The sequence below is a fragment of the Arachis hypogaea genome, chromosome 4, assembly GCF_003086295.3.
Source record: "Arachis hypogaea cultivar Tifrunner chromosome 4, arahy.Tifrunner.gnm2.J5K5, whole genome shotgun sequence".
Taxonomy (NCBI): Eukaryota; Viridiplantae; Streptophyta; class Magnoliopsida; order Fabales; family Fabaceae; genus Arachis; species Arachis hypogaea.
The window spans coordinates 122,136,593-122,157,172 of record NC_092039.1 but is presented as its reverse complement, the minus strand read 5'-3'; the positions used below and the strand labels follow the sequence as shown (position 1 = coordinate 122,157,172).

The following is a 20,580-nucleotide window of genomic DNA, read 5'->3' as shown; positions in this document are numbered from 1 at the left end:
AACTGTTTTTAGCGGTAATATCATAATATTACTTTTGGAAGTTACTTTTGTATGTGTTCTTCAAGAAAAGGTAATAAGACAGGTAAGTTAAGAAAAATTTTGCCATATCATCATATAAGTCCTTAGGAATAAAAAGTATTAAATAAGGTCTTAACAAAATTTTGCGATGAACTCGTACCAAGTCACCGAAGAATTACAACAGTGAACTCATGGAAAGATTAAGGGTTCTAACATTGTAAATTTTTTACCTATAAATCTAATATTCCAATTGAAAAACATATTTGGTATTTTTTTTAAGAACTTATAAGTCTTTTAGAAAATTTTTCAAAGACTCTTTTTTTATTATTCTAAAAAAGTTATTTTGCTTTGATAATAATGAAATTAGTCCACCAAAAAAATTTGAAATCTTTTCTTATATGCTTTTTTGGGCACCATTAAATCGATAAAAAATATCTTTTTTTAATGAAAAAAGATTTTTTTTTATTTTTAGTGTGTTTGACAAATTTCTAATAATAAAAGTAAAAGTACTAGAAAAATAAAAAAAAATCTTTTTTGAGAAGTTATAATTTACATTTTTTTTAAAGATATTTTTTCCTTAAAAAAAAGATATTTTTCACATAATAAATGAATAAAAAAATATTTTTATCTTATTTTACTCAAACATAATTGATAGTTAAAAAGATTTTTTTTATATGAGATATCGATCTAAACATAAAATATCATTAAAAATAAAAATCCTTTTCGAGAATGACGCCAGAGAGTGAACTTGAGTGACAGAGAGAGAGAGAGTTAAGTTTGTGGAGGATAATAACCAAGCTGAGAGGTTTTACTTGCAGCGGTTAAATTCAAGTATTTGGCAGCCAAGTGTGGAAAAATTACTTGAATATCTCAGACTTCCTGCATGTGCTTTGAACTTTGAAAGGGTCTGCAGAAGCCGCCACAATCAATAGCTTTCTTAGAACACTCTTATGAGTATGATTTATCATCACTATTGGAATTAGGAATAATACATCCATGTCACTTATGCAACTGCTGTTATTTAGAACACCTAAAACAAGGAAGTTTGTGGTGGTAATGAAAGATAAAAGGATAACGAGAAAATTAAGCATGAAAGACGTCAATGCAAGTTTTTAACAAAGTCAAATAGTAATGACAAAAATATAATATCAAAGAACTTCACTATGAAGTAGTAACAAGAGACCAAGATAGTTCAGTTTGTGGAATTTATGTAATGAAGCAGAGAGGCTACTCTGCATAACAAAGTCACAAACAAAACTAAGTACACGGTTGAAGTTAATAATACTTATTTTCCTTAACCAGTGTTATATACAAAAAGCTGGTGCTAGAAGAACCATGCCCCTATGCAGGGACGGATTCAAGTATAGAGGTGTGGGGGCAAGCGCCCCCACTACAATTTGAAAATTTTTTAAGTAGTATATGATAATAATATTTATTTGCCCCATTAGATTATTAAATTTGACCCCACAATAATATTTTACTCAACTTTTGGTATTTAATTGTCAATTTAAAAATTTTATATTAGATATTCGTTAGAATGACCAATTTTTAGATTTAAACGAAATTAGTGTTTTTTTTTTTAATTAACTCAAAGGAATATTATTTATTTTCTTTTTAAATTAGCTTTAATTTTTGTATAGCAACTGTATTAATTGAAAGAACTTTTTTAACTATGAATATCAATAAGAGTCGGTTTCTAATTGTGTTGGAAAGTGAATTTATTAAATAATTTTTTAGTAATATATATGGAAAGAGAGAAATTTTGATGGTAGTGTTAAGAGAAAAATTACTTAATTTTTTAAAAATATAAAATCTAAAACAATAGAATTTTAAATTATATATTATTATTTAAATTACTATTTTAGTGTTTTAATTTGTATATTAGATATTTTGAAGGCTAATCATATGTTACAATAATAAAATATAATCATAATAATAATTATGCTATATGTACATAAAAAATAATTATCTATATAAAATATAATATATAAAATACACAATAAAAATAAGTTAAACAATATATGTATTTATACCCAGATATATAGTGATTAATAGATAATTTAATATTTAATTTTTTATATACACATATTATTTTTATTATAAAAATTATTACTATGTTATATAAATTTTGCCCCCACTACCAAAATTTTCTGGATCCGTCACTGCCCTATGTATGGGATCTCAAATGGCCGAATAAAATTGCCTCTAATAAAGGGATACTCAAAGCAAGTATGAAAAAATCTTGGGATAATTAAAATGACATGATTGGCAAATTATTCTAAACCAAGAAGCACGGATGTGTAGGCCAGTATGTGGTTTGAAAAGTCTGTTACATACTATCACCATCACTGCTTCACTATAAAAACCGATTAGAGTGTCCCAAACATTTCATCCACTGAAACCTACTGCTATACGATCACAATAATGGGGTTCTTCTGTTCTCTTGCTTTCTCCATACAGTTTCTTCTTCTCTTCTCATCCTCCCTGTTCACAAACTGTTTTACTTTGAATGATTCAACTACTACTCATCATCATGAATGCCATCAACATGAAAGCAATGCCTTGCTCAGCTTTAAACAAAGCTTCTTCATAAGTAAGTCTTGATAGTTTCAGTGGCTAAGAGAAGGGGGGTTGAATCTTAGCCCCCTTTTTTTTTTATAACACTTGCTTACTTGTCAAACTAATTCTGGAAACTTTTACTCTTTTTATCTCTTCACTACACACGAGACTTTTTGTTTTGTCTCGTTCCTAGCCACGAGATTTTTCTTTTTGTCTCGTCACTTGACACGAAAAACTTCTGATTTTTGCTCCTGTGTAGTTGAAAACAGAAATGGAGTAGAAAGGAGAAGAAGATTGCACCCAGATATATCCTGGTTCGGCTGCTAAGTGCAGTGCAGCCTACATCCAGTCTCCATCACAAACATGATGGAATTTCACTATAATCAATCTGATTACAACTTGTAAAGTGCTAACCCAACTTACAAGGGGATTCCCACAGAATCATGATACACAACATAGATGAACAAAGGACCTCTAAGACATCTATGGCTTTTTCTTTTAATTTTGCTCTCTCTGCCTTTTTTCGCTCTATGGCTTTTTTTTCATACAAACCCCACTTGTTTGTCTTTTTCCATGAGACTCAAGACATGACAAAATTAAACAGAAAAATTACAAAACAGAGAACATTGAAGGAGAAGAGAAAACTGTTAGCTCAGGTAGCTCTGAGAACTCTGTGCCTTGCACTTTCAAATTTTCTCCTTACTTCAAACAGTGGTTGTCCACCCTTATTATAGAAGAGGGGAGCCTCCACTTATTGAAGCCAAAACCGAACCAACTTCTTCCTCCTTCAACAAACCGGTTCGGCCACACAGAGAGAGAAGAGATAACCATGCAATAACTAACATGCAATTACCTCTAGTCCTTCCTTGATCATCACTCTTCATCAATCCGAGCTCTCCATCCTTGGCTTGCTCTCCAAGATGGATTTCTGGCCCTTGATGCTTCATGATGATGATGACTTCATCTGCTTCAATCTCTGCCTTCAACCATCACTTCGCCACTCTAGCTACTCCCTGTGGTGGTTGAGCAGAATCAAAGACAAGCTATGCTTCAAGAATCTCCCTTGCTGGCCGAATCTTTATCTTCCTTTTTGAGTATGAAGAAGCCAAGATCTCATCACAAAATCTTACCATAAGTGATGTAAATCTTAGCCACAGCATACTTTTTTTTTTCTTTTTCGTGCCATCATCATGATGGTCTTGTAGCTTGTTCTCCCTTCCTTTCGGTAGCTTACATTTGCTTCCATGGCTACCAATATTTTCTATGTAATAACCGAAGAGAGAATGAGATGTGAGAGAGAGAAGAGAGAGAAAGTGAACATTAACTAATGTAATTTGATAAAGCAAAAAAATAAATGTTCACTTCCCTTTACTGAGTAATGTGTAGCTCAATGATGTCCATCAAATCAAAGTCACTCATATTCTCTCTCATAGTTCCCATGCAATAAATGGCAATTAAATGAATTTTGGAATCCATCTCATGTTTGAATCCTTGGATCCGTTGGAAGCAATTTTGCTTTCTTTCTTCTTTGGTTTCGGATCATGCATGAGGAACTTTTATAAAAATTGGGCTTGATTGCAACAATATTTGATCTTGGCCCAATAATAACATTTGCTTTCCTGATAAAATTTGGAACATGCACAAAGCAAATGGAAAGCATGTAACACACTTGGGCTTAGAGCAATCAAAATCATTTGGGCCCAAGTAACATCAAATCAGCCATATTCATCATATATTATCAAAACCAAAGGCTGAATGTAATTTGGGCTTGCACCAGAAATTTGTTTTCGGCCCAATTTTAAACCTGCACAACAAAATTATTTTAATTAACACATTAATCAAGATTAGCTTAATAATTTTGCTGTTAATAATGTTTGATCATCATCAATTTAGTTTAGAGTTTTCCAAACTAATCAAGTCTGCTTCCTATAATCCTTTCAGTTCTCCTAAAACTCTCACCTGGATTCCAACCACAGATTGCTGCTCCTGGGATGGCATCAAATGCGATGAACTCACCGGTCATGTCATTTCCATTGATCTTAGTAGCAGCCTGCTCTATGGTTCCATGGATCCCAATAGCACCTTTTTCTCGCTTGTGCATCTTCAAAGCCTTGATCTTTCAGACAATGACTTCAATCACTCGCAAATTCCAGCCAGGGTAGGTCACTTGTCACAACTGAGGCATTTGAATCTTTCTCAATTTGGTGAAACCACATTGTCAGGTGAAGTCCCGACTCAAATTTCCCGTTTGTCCAACTTGTTGTCCCTTGATCTTCGCAGCTATATTAAACAGCTTGATTATCCGTTAATCAACGTTTGCAACCGAAGGAATCCACTCCGCGAAGCTTAATTCAAAACTCAACAAGACTTGAACAACTTCGCCTTAATTTTGTCACCATTTCATCATCATTACCTCACACGCTCACAAACCTTACATCTCTGCAAATACTCTCTTTTGGCCAATGTGAACTACATGGTGAGTTTCCTATTGGAATATTCTCTCTTGCAAACTTAACATCTTTGAATTTTGAGGGAAACCAAAATCTGCAGGGCACATTACCTGCATCCATTGGAAACCTGACCAATTTAGCTCACTTGGCTCTTGAAGATAATAGCTTTCATGGTGAAAACCCTCGGTCTCTTTTTCGACTTAAGAATCTTGAACTTTTGTCGCTGTCGGAAAATTTGTTTGAAGGCCGCCTAGCACTTGACATGTTTTTGAAGCTAAAAATGCTTAATATTCTTGACTTGTCTTTCAACAAATTGTCCTTGTTCTCACAAAATAGGGATGTCAATGTGACAATCCTTCCTCCAATTCAATGGTTAGGATTGAGTGGGTGCAATTTAAATGGAGAAATTCCAACTTGGATAATGAATCTAACCACTTTAAATTGCTTGGGCCTTTCCCGTAATGATCTTCAAGGTGAAATTCCATATTTCCTCTTCAAGTTAGAGAATCTTACAATTCTTGATCTAGCTGGTAATATGTTCGAAGGACAGATTGAGCTTGACATGCTTTCAAAGCTCCAAAAGCTTACTTTACTTGGTTTAGGTGGAGGCAACAAATTGTCTTTTCTTGAAGGAAAGAACACTTCCAACGTAACATTTCCTTCTCAAATTCAAACGTTGGATTTAAGTTCATTCAACTTAGTTCGTTTTCCCAATTTTATACAACACTTGCAAGAGTTGACTGATCTTTTCCTATCAGACAACAGCATAAAGACAATACCGAGTTGGTTATGGAACAAAACAACTCTTCAGATTTTGGATATTTCCAACAACCTATTGATGGGAGAAATATCCCCCTCCATATGCAACCTGCAGTCACTTGTGGAACTTGTTTTATCTTCCAACGATTTAGTTGGCATGATTCCATCATGTTTGGGAAGCTTTAGCCAATCCCTTCAACTTTTGGATGTCTCAGGAAACAAATTGACAGGCAATATTCCTCAAATTTATGAGAAAGGAAATGTCCTTCAGTTCATCGATTTTAGTTCTAACAAGTTGTACGGTCAATTACCAAGAGCACTTGTCAATTGCAGAATGCTAGAGTTTCTTGATGTGAGACATAACCATTTTAATGACTCATTTCCTTTCTGGTTGGGATCTCTTCCTAAGTTAAAGGTTGTTTCTTTAAGTGATAATCAATTTCACGGAGCTATAATGTGTCCATTGAAATACACATTTCCCCAGCTTCGAATCATTGATCTTTCTCAAAATGGTTTCTCAACAAAATTAACATCAGAAATAATCATGTGCTTCAAATCGATGATCATATCCAACAAAAGGTAACTGGATTTCAAGGACGTGATTCAGAGTGACATTGCGGAAATAGATATTGATTCGCATCCATTTTCAATGTCAAACAAAGGAGTTGTCATGGATTATCTTGGGAGTCAATATCTTCATCACATGGTAGCCATTGATCTTTCATGTAACAAAATTTCGGGAGAGATTCCAGATATCATGGGAAGTTTGAATGGTCTTGTTGTGCTCAATTTGTCCAATAACATGTTTACTGGCAGCATTCCATCTTTCTTCGGAAAGCTTTCAAATCTTGAAGTGTTGGACCTTTCTCTCAATAGCTTGTCAGGGAATATTCCTCAATAACTCACAGGGCTAACCTTCTTGGATTTCTTCAATGTGTCTTTCAACAATCTCTCAGGTCCAGTACCAGAAAATGGCCAACTTTCTACCTTTGATAATAATTCATTTGAGGGAAATAAAGATTTGTGCGGTATTCAATTGTTGAAGAAATGTGAAGATCATCCTAAGCCTCCATTGCAAAAACCTGATGGTGATCAAGATTCTGAGTCAGGATCTTTCTTTGAGTTTTGTTGGATGGTAATTCTAATTGGATATGTGGGTGGCCTTGTTGCTGGGTTAGCACTGGGAAATGCTTTTTCTGTAGATGTTTATAGGTTGCTGAAAAAGATCTTTTAAGTCACAAGTCTAGATGTTGCTCTTTTCATGTTGATGAATTTGAAAAACTCTAATTTAATTTTGATGATGAACAAACATTATTGAAATAATTAATTACAAAATTATTGGTTTAATTTTCATGTAATATGTGTTAATTAATAATTTTGTGATGCAGGCTTACTATTGGGCCGAAAATAAAATTCTGGTGCAATCCCAATTGTATCAAAAATATTCAGCCTTGATTTAATGCAAGAATATATGATGAGTATGGCTGAATTGATTTTGGGCCGAAACAAAAGAAATTGACAAGCCCAAGTGTGTTACTGTTAGCTCAGCCTCGAAACAAAATGTCCAAATTAATTTGTGGTTGAAGCTAGTTGTTATTATGGGCCAAATTGATTTTATCAATGTTACAAGCCCAAGATCTATGCTAAGTGATCCAATGCTTGATCCAAAAATCCATCAAGAAAGCAAATGTTATCATTTGCCTTGTGCCTTCCAACGGATTTTATTTCTCACTTTGGGATGGATTTCAAATTTTAATTTGCTAAGCATTGGAAACATAAATGAGAGAGAGAGAGAGAAAGAGAGAGAGAGAGAGAGAGAGAGAGAGAGAGAGAGAGAGTATGAGTGACATGATTGATTTGATTAATGCAGCACGCCTCTCAAGCAAGGAAAGTAAAAGCAATCCCATTAATTTGTTTCATTTTAATTAATTGCTTTTACTTTAACTCTACATTCCCTCTCATCTTTTCTTCTTCTCTTTCGGTCTTTACCCAGTAACCATGGAAGCAACTTTGAGTCACTGAAAAGAAGGAAAAGCAAGTCACAAGACCATCATGATGATGGCAAGAAAACATAAAAAAAATATAAAGTATGTTGTGGCTGAGATCTTCAACCATGAATGGTAAGATATGGTGATGAGATCTTGACTTCTTCATACCAAAAAAGGTAGAAGGAGATTCGGCCAGCAAGGTGAAGATTCTTGGAGGCATGGCTTATCTCTGATTCTGCTCAACCACCACAGAAGGTAGCTCGGGTGGCTACGTGATGGAAGAGGCAGAGATTGGAGCAGATGAAGCCATCATTATCATGAAGCATCAAGGGCCAGAAATCCATCTTGGAGAGCAAGCCAAGGATGGAGCGGTCAGATTGATGAAGTCTGATGACCAAGGAAGAACTAGAGGTATTTGCATGTTGGGTTTTGCATGGGTTACCTCTTCTCTCTCTCTGGCCGAATCGGTTATGTATGAAGGAAAAGAAGTTAAGCTTGGTTTTTGTTTCAACTGTGAAGGCTTCTCCTCTCTATAAAAGGGGTGAACAGTCACGGTTTGATTCAAGGAGTTAGAAGTAAGCAGTGAGAGTGCAAGGCACAGAAGTCTCATAGCTACCTAAGCTTACAGATTTTCTTCTCCTTCAATGTATTCTGTTTAGCATTTTTCTGTTTAATTTTGTCATGTCTTAAGTCTCATGAAAAAACGCAAACAGTGAGGTTTGTATGAAAAAGCCATAGAGCGGAAAAAAGGCAGAGAGTGCAAAATTAAAAGAAAAAGCCATAGATGTCCTTAGAGTTCCTTTGTACATCTGTGTTTGTATTTCATGATTCTGTGGGAATCCCCTTGTAAGTTGGGTTAGCACTTTACAGTCTGTAATCAAGAAGATTATTGTGAAAATTCCATCATTTTTGTGATGGAGACTGGATGTAGGCTGCACTGCACTTAGCAGCTGAACCAGGATATATCTGGGTGTAATTTTCTCTCTCCTCTACTCCATTTCTGTTTCTACTGCACAGGAGCTAAAACTGAAAAATATCTCGTGTCAAGTGACGAGACAAAAAGAAAAGTCTCGTGGCTAAGGATGAGACAAAATTAAAAAGGGTCTCCAGAAAGTATTACAAAGTACAGCAAGTGTTCAGAAGCAAAAAGGGGGCTAAGATTCAACCCCCCTTCTCTTAGCCACTGAAACCATCAATTGGTATCAGAGCTTGGTCTCAAAGATATCAAGCTTTACAGCTTGGAGAAAAGATCCATATGGCAGAAAGCAGTGGCTCAAATCTGGTGTCTTACAATCTTACAGAAGGACAGTCAAGCAACAGACCACCTCTCTTCAATGGGAAAAACTATACCTATTGGAAGGAGAGAATAAAGATCTTTGTGCAAGCAGTAGACTACAGGCTTTGGAAGATCATCCTAAAAGGACCACAGTTTCCTACAAACACAAGTGCTGAAGGAGTAGTCACTCTTAAACCAGAAGCAAGCTGGACCGAGGAAGATAGGAAGAAAGTGGAGCTAAATGCCAAGGCTGTAAATCTACTCAACTGTGCTATCAGCTTCGAGGAATACCGACGGGTATCACGATACACAACGGCAAAAGAAATCTGGGACAAATTGCAAATCACTCATGAAGGAACCACCATTGTAAAGAAGACTCGGATAGACATGTTAAACAGAGAGTATGAAATGTTTGCAATGAAGGAAGGAGAATCCATTGATGAACTGTTCGAACGGTTCAACACCATCATTGTTGGCTTGGATGCTATGGAAATCACTCATTCAGATTCTGTGCTTGTGAGAAGAGTGTTGAGATGTCTCACTAAAGAGTGGGAAACAAAAGCTTTAATTATTTCTGAGAGTAGTAGTCTTGATTCCATGACATTTGATGATTTGAGAGGAAATCTTCTTGCTTTTGAAAACACTTATTTGAAAAAAGAGTCAAAAAAGAAAGGAATAGCTTTTTCTTCTGTAACTAACCCCCTGGATGATGAATCCAGTGATAACTCCTTTGAAAATGAATTTGTGTTGTTTGCCAAAAAATTCAGGAAAATGGTGAAGTTCAAAGGCATAGGCGGCAGCTCAAAGAAAATGAAGAAAGACCTTAGCAAAGTAACTTGTTACAACTGCAAGGAAATGGGGCATTTCAAATCTGATTGTCCCAAGTTAAAGAAGGAGGAGAAGAAAAAAGGGGAAGAAGAAGAAGGGTCTGATGACATCATGGGAAGACTTGGAAAATGACTCAGACAGTGATGAAGAATCTGAGACCAAGTCACAGTCTTGTCTCATGGCAAATCATATAGATCAGGTATTCTTTCAAAACCCTGACACTGAAGACCTTCATCTTATGATAGATCACCTTTCTGAAAAAATAAGATGTTTTCTGCTTGATAATCAAGATCTTGAACAACAAATTACCATTCTTAAAGCTGAAAATAATTTTCTCAAAGAAAAGCTAAGGGAGGCCGAAACTGCTTGTGATCTTATGGAAGAAAATAAGCAGTTGAAAGCTCAACTTAGAAGTTGCAAAAGTAATCATTCGGTAGTTGCATGTGTAAACTGTTTCAAGGAAAATGAAGAGTTGTTGAAAAAGGTTAAAAGTCTTGAAAATGACTTAGCCAAGTTTACTCAAAGTTCTGAAAATTTAAATCAAATTTTGGCTAGTCAAAAACCACTCTTTGATAAAGCTGGTTTGGAGTTTTATAAATCTGATAAGAAACCTTCTTTTGAAAATAGAGCTTCTTCCTCTAATGACACAAGGTTTCAAGATCCCACCTACTTTAACAAAACAGCAACTCCAAAGTTTTGTAGGCTATGCAACCGAAACGGTCATTTTCCTGTTCAGTGTTTTTTTGGTGAAAGAATGATAGGTGATAAAGTTTGCAAAGTTATTTTTTATTACAATGATTTGGTACATAGGAGATGGTTTAACGTTAAAGGATCCAAGAAGATTTGGATACCTAAGGTCACTTGAGCTCATTTTGTAGGTATGCCTAGCATCCAAGAGGAAGGAAAATATGTGGTACATGGACAGCGGATGCTCTAGGCATATGACCGGAAAGACAACCTTCTTCATAAAGCTTGATGAATATGATGGAGGACTTGTCACTTTCGGTGATGATGGTAAAGGAAAGATAGTGGCCGTTGGAAAAGTTGGTAAAAGCTTTTCATCTTGTATATATGATGTTCTTCTTGTAAATGGTTTGAAACATAATTTACTTAGTGTAAGCCAATTGTGTGATTTAGGATATGAAGTTATTTTTAGAAAATTTGTGTGTTTGGTTGTTTGTGAAAAAATTGGGGATATTCTTTTTGAAGCTAAAAGATGCAACAATGTGTATGGATTAACTCTTGAGGACTTGAAAGAACAAAATGTAACATGTTTTACATCTCTTGAATCTGAAAAATGGCTATGGCATAGAAAGTTGGGTCATGCTAGCATGTACCAAATTTCTAAGCTAGTAAAGAAAAATCTAGTTAAAGGAATTCCTAAAATCAAATTTGATAAGGATCTTACTTGTGATGCTTGTCAATTAGGCAAACAAGTTAAATCCTCTTTTAAACTAAAAGATGGAATTTCAACCAAAAGGCCATTAGAGATGTTACACATTGATCTTTTTGGTCCAACAAGAACTCAAAGTCTAGGAGGTAAACACTATGGTTTGGTAGTGGTAGATGATTACTTTAGATTTGGTTGGGTACTTTTTCTTGCTCATAAAAATGATGCATTTCATGCCTTCTCAACTCTTTGCAAGAAAATTCAAAATGAAAAGGATTTAAAAGTGGCCCATTTGAGAAGTGATGACGGAAAAGAATTTGAAAACCAAGATTTTGAAAAATTCTGTGATGAATTTGGAATTTCTCATAATTTTTCATGCCCTAGAACACCTCAACAAAATGGGGTTGTTGAAAGAAGGAATAGAAGCCTTCAAGAAATGACTAGGGCTATGTTATGTGAGAATGAGGTTCCAAAATTCCTATGAGCTGAAGCTGTAAATACAGCATGCTATATTTTGAATAGGACAATAATTAGAAAAGGATTGAAAAGAACTCCTTATGAGTTATGGAAAGGAACCCCTCCAAATCTTAAGTACTTTCATGTTTTTGGATGCAAGTTTTTTGTGCTAAATAACAAAGAAAATCTTGAAAAATTTGATCCAAAATCTTATGAAGTAATGTTTGTTGGATACTCTACCACTAGCAAGGCCTATAGGATTTATCTCAAAGATCATAGAACTATAGAGGAATCCATACATGTTATTTTTTGTGATTCTAACTTAATTCCCAGTATTGTGATAGATAATGATTCAGATTGTGAAGAAGCTGGAACAAGTAAAGAAAATCCCAAGTCTGCCCAAAATTAAGAATCTGCCAGTCCAGTTTTGTCTCGTCAAAATGGAGGAGACATTTCCATTTTGTCTCCTGAGCCAGCACGAGAAACTGAGACAGTGAGACCAACAGAAACCCATCAAAGCTCAACACCACAAAGGAAGCCTAGAGAATGGAAGTCCATGAGGGGTTATCCTCATGACTTCATCATTGGTGATCCCTCTCAAGGAGTAACCACAAGATCCTCGACCAAAAGGCAATCCGAACCAAGCAATTTTACACTCTTGTCACAATTGGAGCCGAACAATGTCAAACAAGCTCTTGAAGATCCATCATGGTTGAAAGCCATGCAAGAGGAGCTTGCTCAATTTGACAAGAATGAGGTTTGGACACTAGTACCTCATCCGGATGGTAAGAAAGTTATGGGTACTAAGTGGGTGTTTAAAAATAAACTTGGTGAGGATGGACAAGTTGTTCGTAACAAGGCTAGATTAGTGGCCCAAGGTTACGATCAAGAAGAGGGTATAGATTTTGATGAGTCTTTTGCTCCGGTAGCTAGAATGAAAGCAATTAGGTTGCTTCTTGCCTATGTTGCCCATAAAGGTTTCAAAATGTTTCAAATGGATGTTAAATGTGCTTTCCTTAATGGCTTTATTGATAAAGAAGTGTATGTGGCTCAACCCCCCAGTTTCGAACATAAAGATTTTCCAAATCATGTTTTCAAATTATCAAAGGCCCTCTATGGCCTTAGGCAAGCTCCAAGAGCTTTGTATGAAAGGCTTAGTGCCTTCTTATTGGAAAATAAATTTCAAAGGGGTACCACAGACACAACTTTATTCATTAAAGCATCTAATGATGGTATACTTCTAGTTCAAGTTTATGTGGATGATATTGTGTTTGGATCGGCCAATGAGTTCTTGTGTGAAGAGTTTGGAAAACTCATGACTAGTGAGTTTGAGATGAGTTTAATGGGAGAGCTAACTTTCTTTCTTGGCCTCCAAATTAAACAAACTCCTAGTGGTACATTTATTCACCAAGGAAAGTATGCAAAAGAACTTATCAAAAAGTTTGGCCTAGAAAACTCTAAACCTATGGGAACACCAATGCATCCAAACACTAAACTTGAAAAGGATGATGATGGAAAAGATGTGGATGAAACACGGTATAGAGGAATGATCGGTTCACTAATATATCTTACCTCCTCTAGACCGGATATCGTTCAAAGTGTGGGTGTATGCTCAAGGTATCAATCTCACCCAAAGGAATCCCATCTTTCAGCCGTTAAGCGCATCATTAGATATATTAAGGGAACTAGTGATTATGCCTTGTGGTATCCTAAATCTGATGAATTTTGTGCAGTAAGATTTTGTGATGCATATTATGCAGGATATAGAGTGGATAGAAGGAACACCTCCGGCATGTGTTGCTTCCTTAGAAGCTCATTCAACATATGGTCAAGCAAAAAACAAGCCACAATAGCTCTATCCACAGCTGAAGCTGAATACATATCCGCTTCTGCATGTTGCTCACAATTAATTTGATTAAAAACACAGTTGGAAGATTACAAATTAAAAATCAATAGTATACCATTATTCTGTGATAACATGAGTGCTATAAATATTTCAAAAAATCATGTTTTGCACTCAAGAACAAAGCACATTGAGATCAAATATCATTTTATTAGAGAACATGTGCAAAAGGGTACTATTGATATTCAATTTGTAAAATCTGAAGATCAACTTGCTGACATTTTTACAAAACCCCTCTGTGAAGACAGATTCTATTTATTGAGAAAAAGCTTGGGAATGATTGATCTTGTTTCTGTTGATAATTTGTGAAATTCTGATTCTGCTATGTTTTGTCTCGTAGGAATTGATGAGATAAAAATAAGAATGAAGGAAGAGGCCATGATAAAGGTGGAGACTGCGCAAAATTTATCTTTCATGGGCCCCACAAAATCTCTTTGACCCCACCATAACCGTTTTGTTAGTTCATCATTTTTTAAAAATCAAAATCCTTTTGTGGTCTTATCAAATCTAGTTGAAAGAAGCATAGTGTCAAATCAAATCTTTCCTTTCAACTAATCCCTTGATTTAAAGAAACCACTTTTTCAAATTCTTGGAAACCCCCTGGTTATTAACCGTGCTCTTAATGGTCATTAACTTCCTCCACCTTCTCTCTCCAATCCACATTTAATGCTTCCCTATCTTCCCTCCTCCCTCACTCCATTCGGTTCCTACCCAACCTCCTCATATTCCACTCCTCCATTTTCACTACCATGAAAAAGAAAATCGCCCCTAGGAAAAGTGAACGAATTCTTCTCTCTCAAAAACCGACCACACCCCAATCTCATACACACATACACATTCATTCCACAACCTCATCATCACCCTCACCTCCCTTTAAACACACAGACACCATGAGAAGAAAAGTCATAGCCAAGAAAACTTCTTCAAGAAGGAAGAAGGGAAAGGAACCTGAGAAAGAAGAAGAGGAATCACAAACATCCTCCATTCCATCACCACCGCATTCACCATCCAAGAAGGCCACTCCTGGAAAGAGTACTCAGAAGACAGACGGTTTTGCGCTGAACGACACCTCCGAACCTGCCAACTTGGAATCCATGGAATTCAAGAACAAGTTCAACAAAACTCATTCCCACTATGACCCTGCCAGATTCAACTCATGCGCCTCATATGAATTCCACAAAGAAGTTCTGGAAAGGCGTCATCTCTGTCCAACCTACCTTGTCAACCTTGACAATCTCTCCAACAAAGGAATAAATGTATCTCCTCTGTTTGAATTGCTTCAATGGACTCCATTACTTCACATTCAAAAACCAGTTTACCCTGACCTAGTCCAACAATTTTATGCCAACATGAGACTCATTGATGGCACCATCCACTCATATGTGAAGAAAGTTCATATCACTCTTGACACTGCCCCCATTGGGACGGCCTTGGGATATAAAGAAGAAGGGCTGAGAGCATACATGGCCGAAAGGTGGGACTCACAAGTCGGCGTCACCTATAGGGTTGTTCTTCAACACATATGTGAGCATTTCTCAGGCTTGGATGGAAATGCTCCTACCCACAAGGCCCTTGGCACCACCAACTCATTGCTTCACACGATCATTACCCACATCTTGACTCCTCAAAGCGGCTCTCACAATAGAGTAACATATTCTGACTCTCTCATCCTATTTTCACTTGTTACCTCTACTTCTATTTCTTTCGGTTATCTTATGATCCGCCATATGTAGAACTCAGTAAGAAGCACCAAAAAGGTAAATCTGCCTTATGGTATGTTCTTAACCAGTATCTTTGAATTTTTCAAAGTTGATCTTTTGAATGAGGCAGTAAAAAACAAAGTGTCAATGGTCAAAGGTGGTGGAGCTACTAAAGGAACCAAGAGCAAAAAATTCATGGCTTCGGAGAGTGACTATGAGAGCCGACCTGAGTCATCCAAAGCAACCAAGTCCATCAAAAAAATTCTTACAGAATTTTCAACCATGGCAGAATTCATGTTCCAATCTCACAAGGCGGCACGCAAACTGGCATATGAAAGTGAAAGAGCTTGGATGAGATGCAAGGACAGGGTCAGTTTGATGTTAGAAAATTTGGAGAAGGAACTGGGAGATGCAAGTGAGGATGGGGCTGAGGAATCTGACTTTCATCTATCTGATGATTCTGTTTAGTTTAGAATATTGGCTTAAGTAGGCTCAATATGATATTATGTTTTGTTGGGTTTGATACTTTGTGATACTCTGTGATACTCTGTTTTGCTTAGTTATATTTTGCATATTCTGTGTCACACCCTTTTTGCAGGTGCCCCTCTGATGACAAAAGGGGGAAAAAGTTGAAAATTGAAACTGGAAAACAGGGGATGAAATTCTCTTTTAAAAATTCATGATCACCCTTGTTAAAAAGGATACACTTGATGCCTGATAATGCATAATGATTGATTGATTATAATTGTGATGCTTTTGATCATGTGGCTACCTGGTTGTTAATTAGTTATTAACATGTATTCTTGTGATGATTTTATCTTGATGAACATGCTTGCTACTAGTGGAATAGGAAAATTCTGATTCATCTTGGTAAACATGCTTGCTGAATACTTTATTTTTGGCAATTCCTTTAAAGCATTAGGTATGAAAATAAATGTTGAATATTGCTGTGATCATGTTGTGACTAAAAATATTTTCTTACCATAAGTATGTTGCTCTGATTTGAATGGAAAATATTTTAAACAGCAATTTATGTTTTGAAAGATTTTTTTGGTTGATCATAGTTTGAGCAGAAAATCAATTTATGATATCAAATGAGTTTCGATTATCAATCCAAATCTGCTCATAAATCAAGCATTTAGCATCATGTAATAAATATGCTAAATAACATTGTTACTTGAGGCTTGATTAAAATGTTACAGGTGAGTGCTTCCCTTGGTAAAAATGGCATACATTAAGGGGGAGCCATGTGACATTTACAAAGGGGGAGAAATTCAAATTCAAAGGGAGTATTCTTTACTCAATCTTTAAATTTCTTTCCATTTCAATTTTAATAATGTTTGTTATCAAAGGGGAGATTGATGAGTTTGGAAAACTCTAATTTAATTTTAATGATGAACAAACATTATTGAAATAATTAATTACAAAATTATTGGTTTAATTTTCATGTAATATGTGTTAATTAATAATTTTGTGATGCAGGCTTACTATTGGGCCGAAAATAAAATTTTGGTGCAAGCCCAAGTGTATCAAAAATATTCAGCCTTAATTTAATGCAAGAATATATGATGAGTATGGCTGAATTGATTTTGGGCCGAAACAAAAGAAATTGACAAGCCCAAGTGTGTTACTGTTAGCTCAGCCTTGAAACAAAATGTCCAAATTAATTTGTGGCTGAAGCTAGTTGTTATTATGGGCCAAATTGATTTTATCATTGTTACAAGCCCAAGATCTATGCTAAGTGATCCAATACTTGATCCAAAAATCCATCAAGAAAGCAAATGTTATCATTTGCCTTGTGCCTTCCAACGGATTTTATTTCTCACTTTGGGATGGATTTCAAATGAGAGAGAGAGAGAGAGTATGAGTGACATGATTGATTTGATTAATGCAGCACACCTCTCAAGCAAAGGAAGTAAAAGCAATCCCATTAATTTGTTTCATTTCAATTAATTGCTTTTACTTTAACTCTACATTCTCTCTCATCTTTCCTTCTTCTCTTTCGGTCTTTACCCAGCAACCATGGAAGCAACTTTGAGTCACCGAAAAGAAGGAAAAGTAAGTCACAAGACCATCATGATGATCGTAAGAAAACATAAAAAAATATAAAGTATGATGTGGCTGAGATATTCAACCATGAATGGTAAGATATGGTGATAAGATCTTGGCTTCTTCATACCAAAAAAGGTAGAAGGAGATTCGGCCAGCAAGGTGAAGATTTTTGGAGGCATGGCTTGTCTCTGATTCTGCTCAACCACCACAGAAGGTAGCTAGGGTGGCTACGTGATGGAAGAGGCAGAGATTGGAGCAGATGAAGCCATCATCATCATGAAGCATCAAGGGCTAGAAATCCATCTTGGAGAGCAAGCCAAGGATGGAGCGGTCGGATTGATGAAGTCTGATGACCAAGGAAGAACTAGAGGTATTTGCATGTTGGGTTTTGCATGGGTTACCTCTTCTCTCTCTCTGGCCAAACCGGTTATGTGTGAAGGAAAAGAAGTTAAGCTTGGTTTTTGTTTCAACTGTGAAGGCTTCTCCTCTCTATAAAAGGGGTGAACAGTCACGGTTTGATTCAAGGAGTTAGAAGTAAGCAGTGAGAATGCAAGGCACAGAAGTCTCATAGCTACCTAAGCTTACAGATTTTCTTCTCCTTCAATGTATTCTGTTTAGTATTTTTCTGTTTAATTTTGTCATGTCTTGAGTCTCATGGAAAAAGGCAAACAGTGAGGTTTGTATGAAAAAGCCATAGAGCGAAAAAAAGGCAGAGAGTGCAAAATTAAAAGAAAAAGCCATAGATGCCCTTAGAGTTCCTTTGTACATCTGTGTTGTGTTTCATGATTCTGTGGGAATCCCCTTGTAAGTTGGGTTAGCACTTTACAATCTGTAATCAAGAAGATTATAGTGGAAATTCCATCATTTTTGTGATGGAGACTGGATGTAGGCTGCACTACACTTAGCAGCTGAACCAGGATATATCTGGGTGTAATTTTCTCTCTCCTCTACTCCATTTCTGTTTCTACTGCACAGGAGCTAAAACTGAAAAATATCTCATGCCAAGTGACGAGACAAAAAGAAAAGTCTCGTGGCTAGGGACAAGACAAAATTAAAAAGGGTCTCCAGAAAGTATTACAAAGTACAGCAAGTGTTCAGAAGCAAAAAGGGGGCCAAGATTCAACCCCCCTTCTCTTAGCCACTGAAACCATCACATGTGTATAATCTTAGATTATTTCTATTTTTGGAATAACAAAATTATAGTGTGTTATATATTTATTTTGCTTTTTCAATTTTTGGAATAACAAAAGCCATACTGCATACAATAATCAATTTCCTTTTGCATACTCTCTCTTATGCTTATGCAGTAGTTATGCTTATGCTTATTCAAGACAGGATGTTAAAATGTAATAAGAAGCAATTGTTTTTCTTTCAAAAAAACAAGTATTCATTGATACGAAAAAGATTATAAGTAGATCAATTGGGCCAACACTAACAGTACTAAATAAATGAGATTTTTTAACAAAACTAAAATTACAACCAATATCCATATTCTAAATAAGAGAAGGAAAAAAAACTAATATAAAAATACAAAAAACTAAAATCTTTTCATTAAAGAAGTTACTAATAAAAACAGGAATTTTCTTCTGCTTTTCTTTCTCTTCTTTTTCAATATTTAAAGTCAACAACACCATAGAAGGAAGGAGAAGCAATGATGATCAATCTCTCTCTTTTTCACAGTAAGAGCACTAATTTTTCTCATAGGAATCGAATGGAGAGTAAAAAATAAAATTACAACAGCACCTGTAAATAGGGACAATAACCTCTATCAAAGGGAGCACAGAACAACCCATTAAGGGAACAAAACCATAGCCTTGAAAAAAAGAGAGCAATTACCAATGAGTATGAAAGGTTCACATATCCATCTAGGCATCTATACAGTATTCATAAACATGTTTTTTGGGTGAAGTATGTGAAGTTTAGCATAGTATGGAAAGGAATCTGTAGAATTCTGGTTCTTTTGATTGTAAAAGAAGTTTGCATCAGTTGATTTTAAGAATGCACAATTAACTACAGTTAGATATGTTGAAGTAATTGGTATATTGTTTTCCTGCAATTAATTCGTTATATATATGTTGATGGTTCACATATGACTACAAATAGGATCTTATTAACTGTAAATTATTGCATAGTCATATTCTCTTGTCAACAATGCTATTAAATTTCTTTTAGCAATTATGATTAACATCTGTTGTAAAATTTGAAGCTATTGAGATATGGAAACATGCATAGAACAAAATTGATATGTCCCATCATATTTTACATTATTGTCAATACAACTACACATCTCTGTTCAAAGAAATGAGTAGAGGTTGCTTTCTTGCAGTTCTGAGGCGTATTTGTTTGGATCATAGAAGAACAAAATGCTGTCACTGCCATCACAGAAGATCCCACCCAATTCATCATCACTGGCTATGTTTTGTTGTTGATCCTTTGTGACTTCCTCATGAAGTTCATCTCCAGATGCATTGTTTGAGTTCTTTTCAACCAATTCCCTAAACAGCACAGAAGCCACTAGTCATCCTGCAATAATTATTAAAAGAAAACCGTATAATGTGTTCTTCGTTTTTCTGCATTCCTCTCAATTATGTTTTATGTTGAGAATTTAATTCATGTAAGTTGCGTTTGGATACTCAAACATAAATACAAGATAGCTTATATGTATATCATTTTTCCCTTCTTAATAAAATAGAGTTGAATTTAAGAGTTAGACTTTAGTCTACATTAAGAAAAACCTTAGCCTTGTTTTCGGAATATTGCATCATATTGATTGATTCGTAATTAGTCATTGAAAATATTGTAAGTCATTTTCATACTTAAAATTTTTAAAATTGATCAAATTAATTGCTTATATAATTTTTTTATAATATTAAATTTTTAATATTTCTTAGTCCTACCCATTTTAATCTTATTTTTTACATCTTAATAAAAAAATAATAAAAATAATTAAATTATTACAAAAAATTATTTTCTCATACGTATTTTTAGATTTTTTATTTTCAAATTCTAGTTTTTTTTAGTGAAATTGTTTTATATAAATAATTTTATCAAACTATTATAAGTATATACTAAAATTTTTAATATTTTAGATCTCACTAAATAAATATAGAAGTTATTTTAAGGGTTAAGTACGATTTTGATCTCTATGGTAGGGGCTGAAAAATTTTTTTATCCCCAACTTTTTTTTCCTTACAAAATCAT

At 35.2% G+C, this 20,580-nt stretch overlaps 1 long non-coding RNA gene and 1 pseudogene across 1 annotated transcript; both read left to right on the top strand.

Moving 5' to 3' along the window:
* Positions 1-2,373: 2,373 nt before the first annotated feature.
* Positions 2,374-7,139, top strand: LOC114927596 (receptor-like protein 6; annotated as a pseudogene).
* An 11,790-nt stretch (positions 7,140-18,929) lies between these two features.
* Positions 18,930-20,043, top strand: LOC140183987 (uncharacterized). Its single transcript, XR_011880595.1, has 2 exons — positions 18,930-19,058; positions 19,706-20,043. It is a non-coding gene; the product is annotated as an uncharacterized lncRNA (long non-coding RNA).
* Positions 20,044-20,580: the final 537 nt, after the last annotated feature.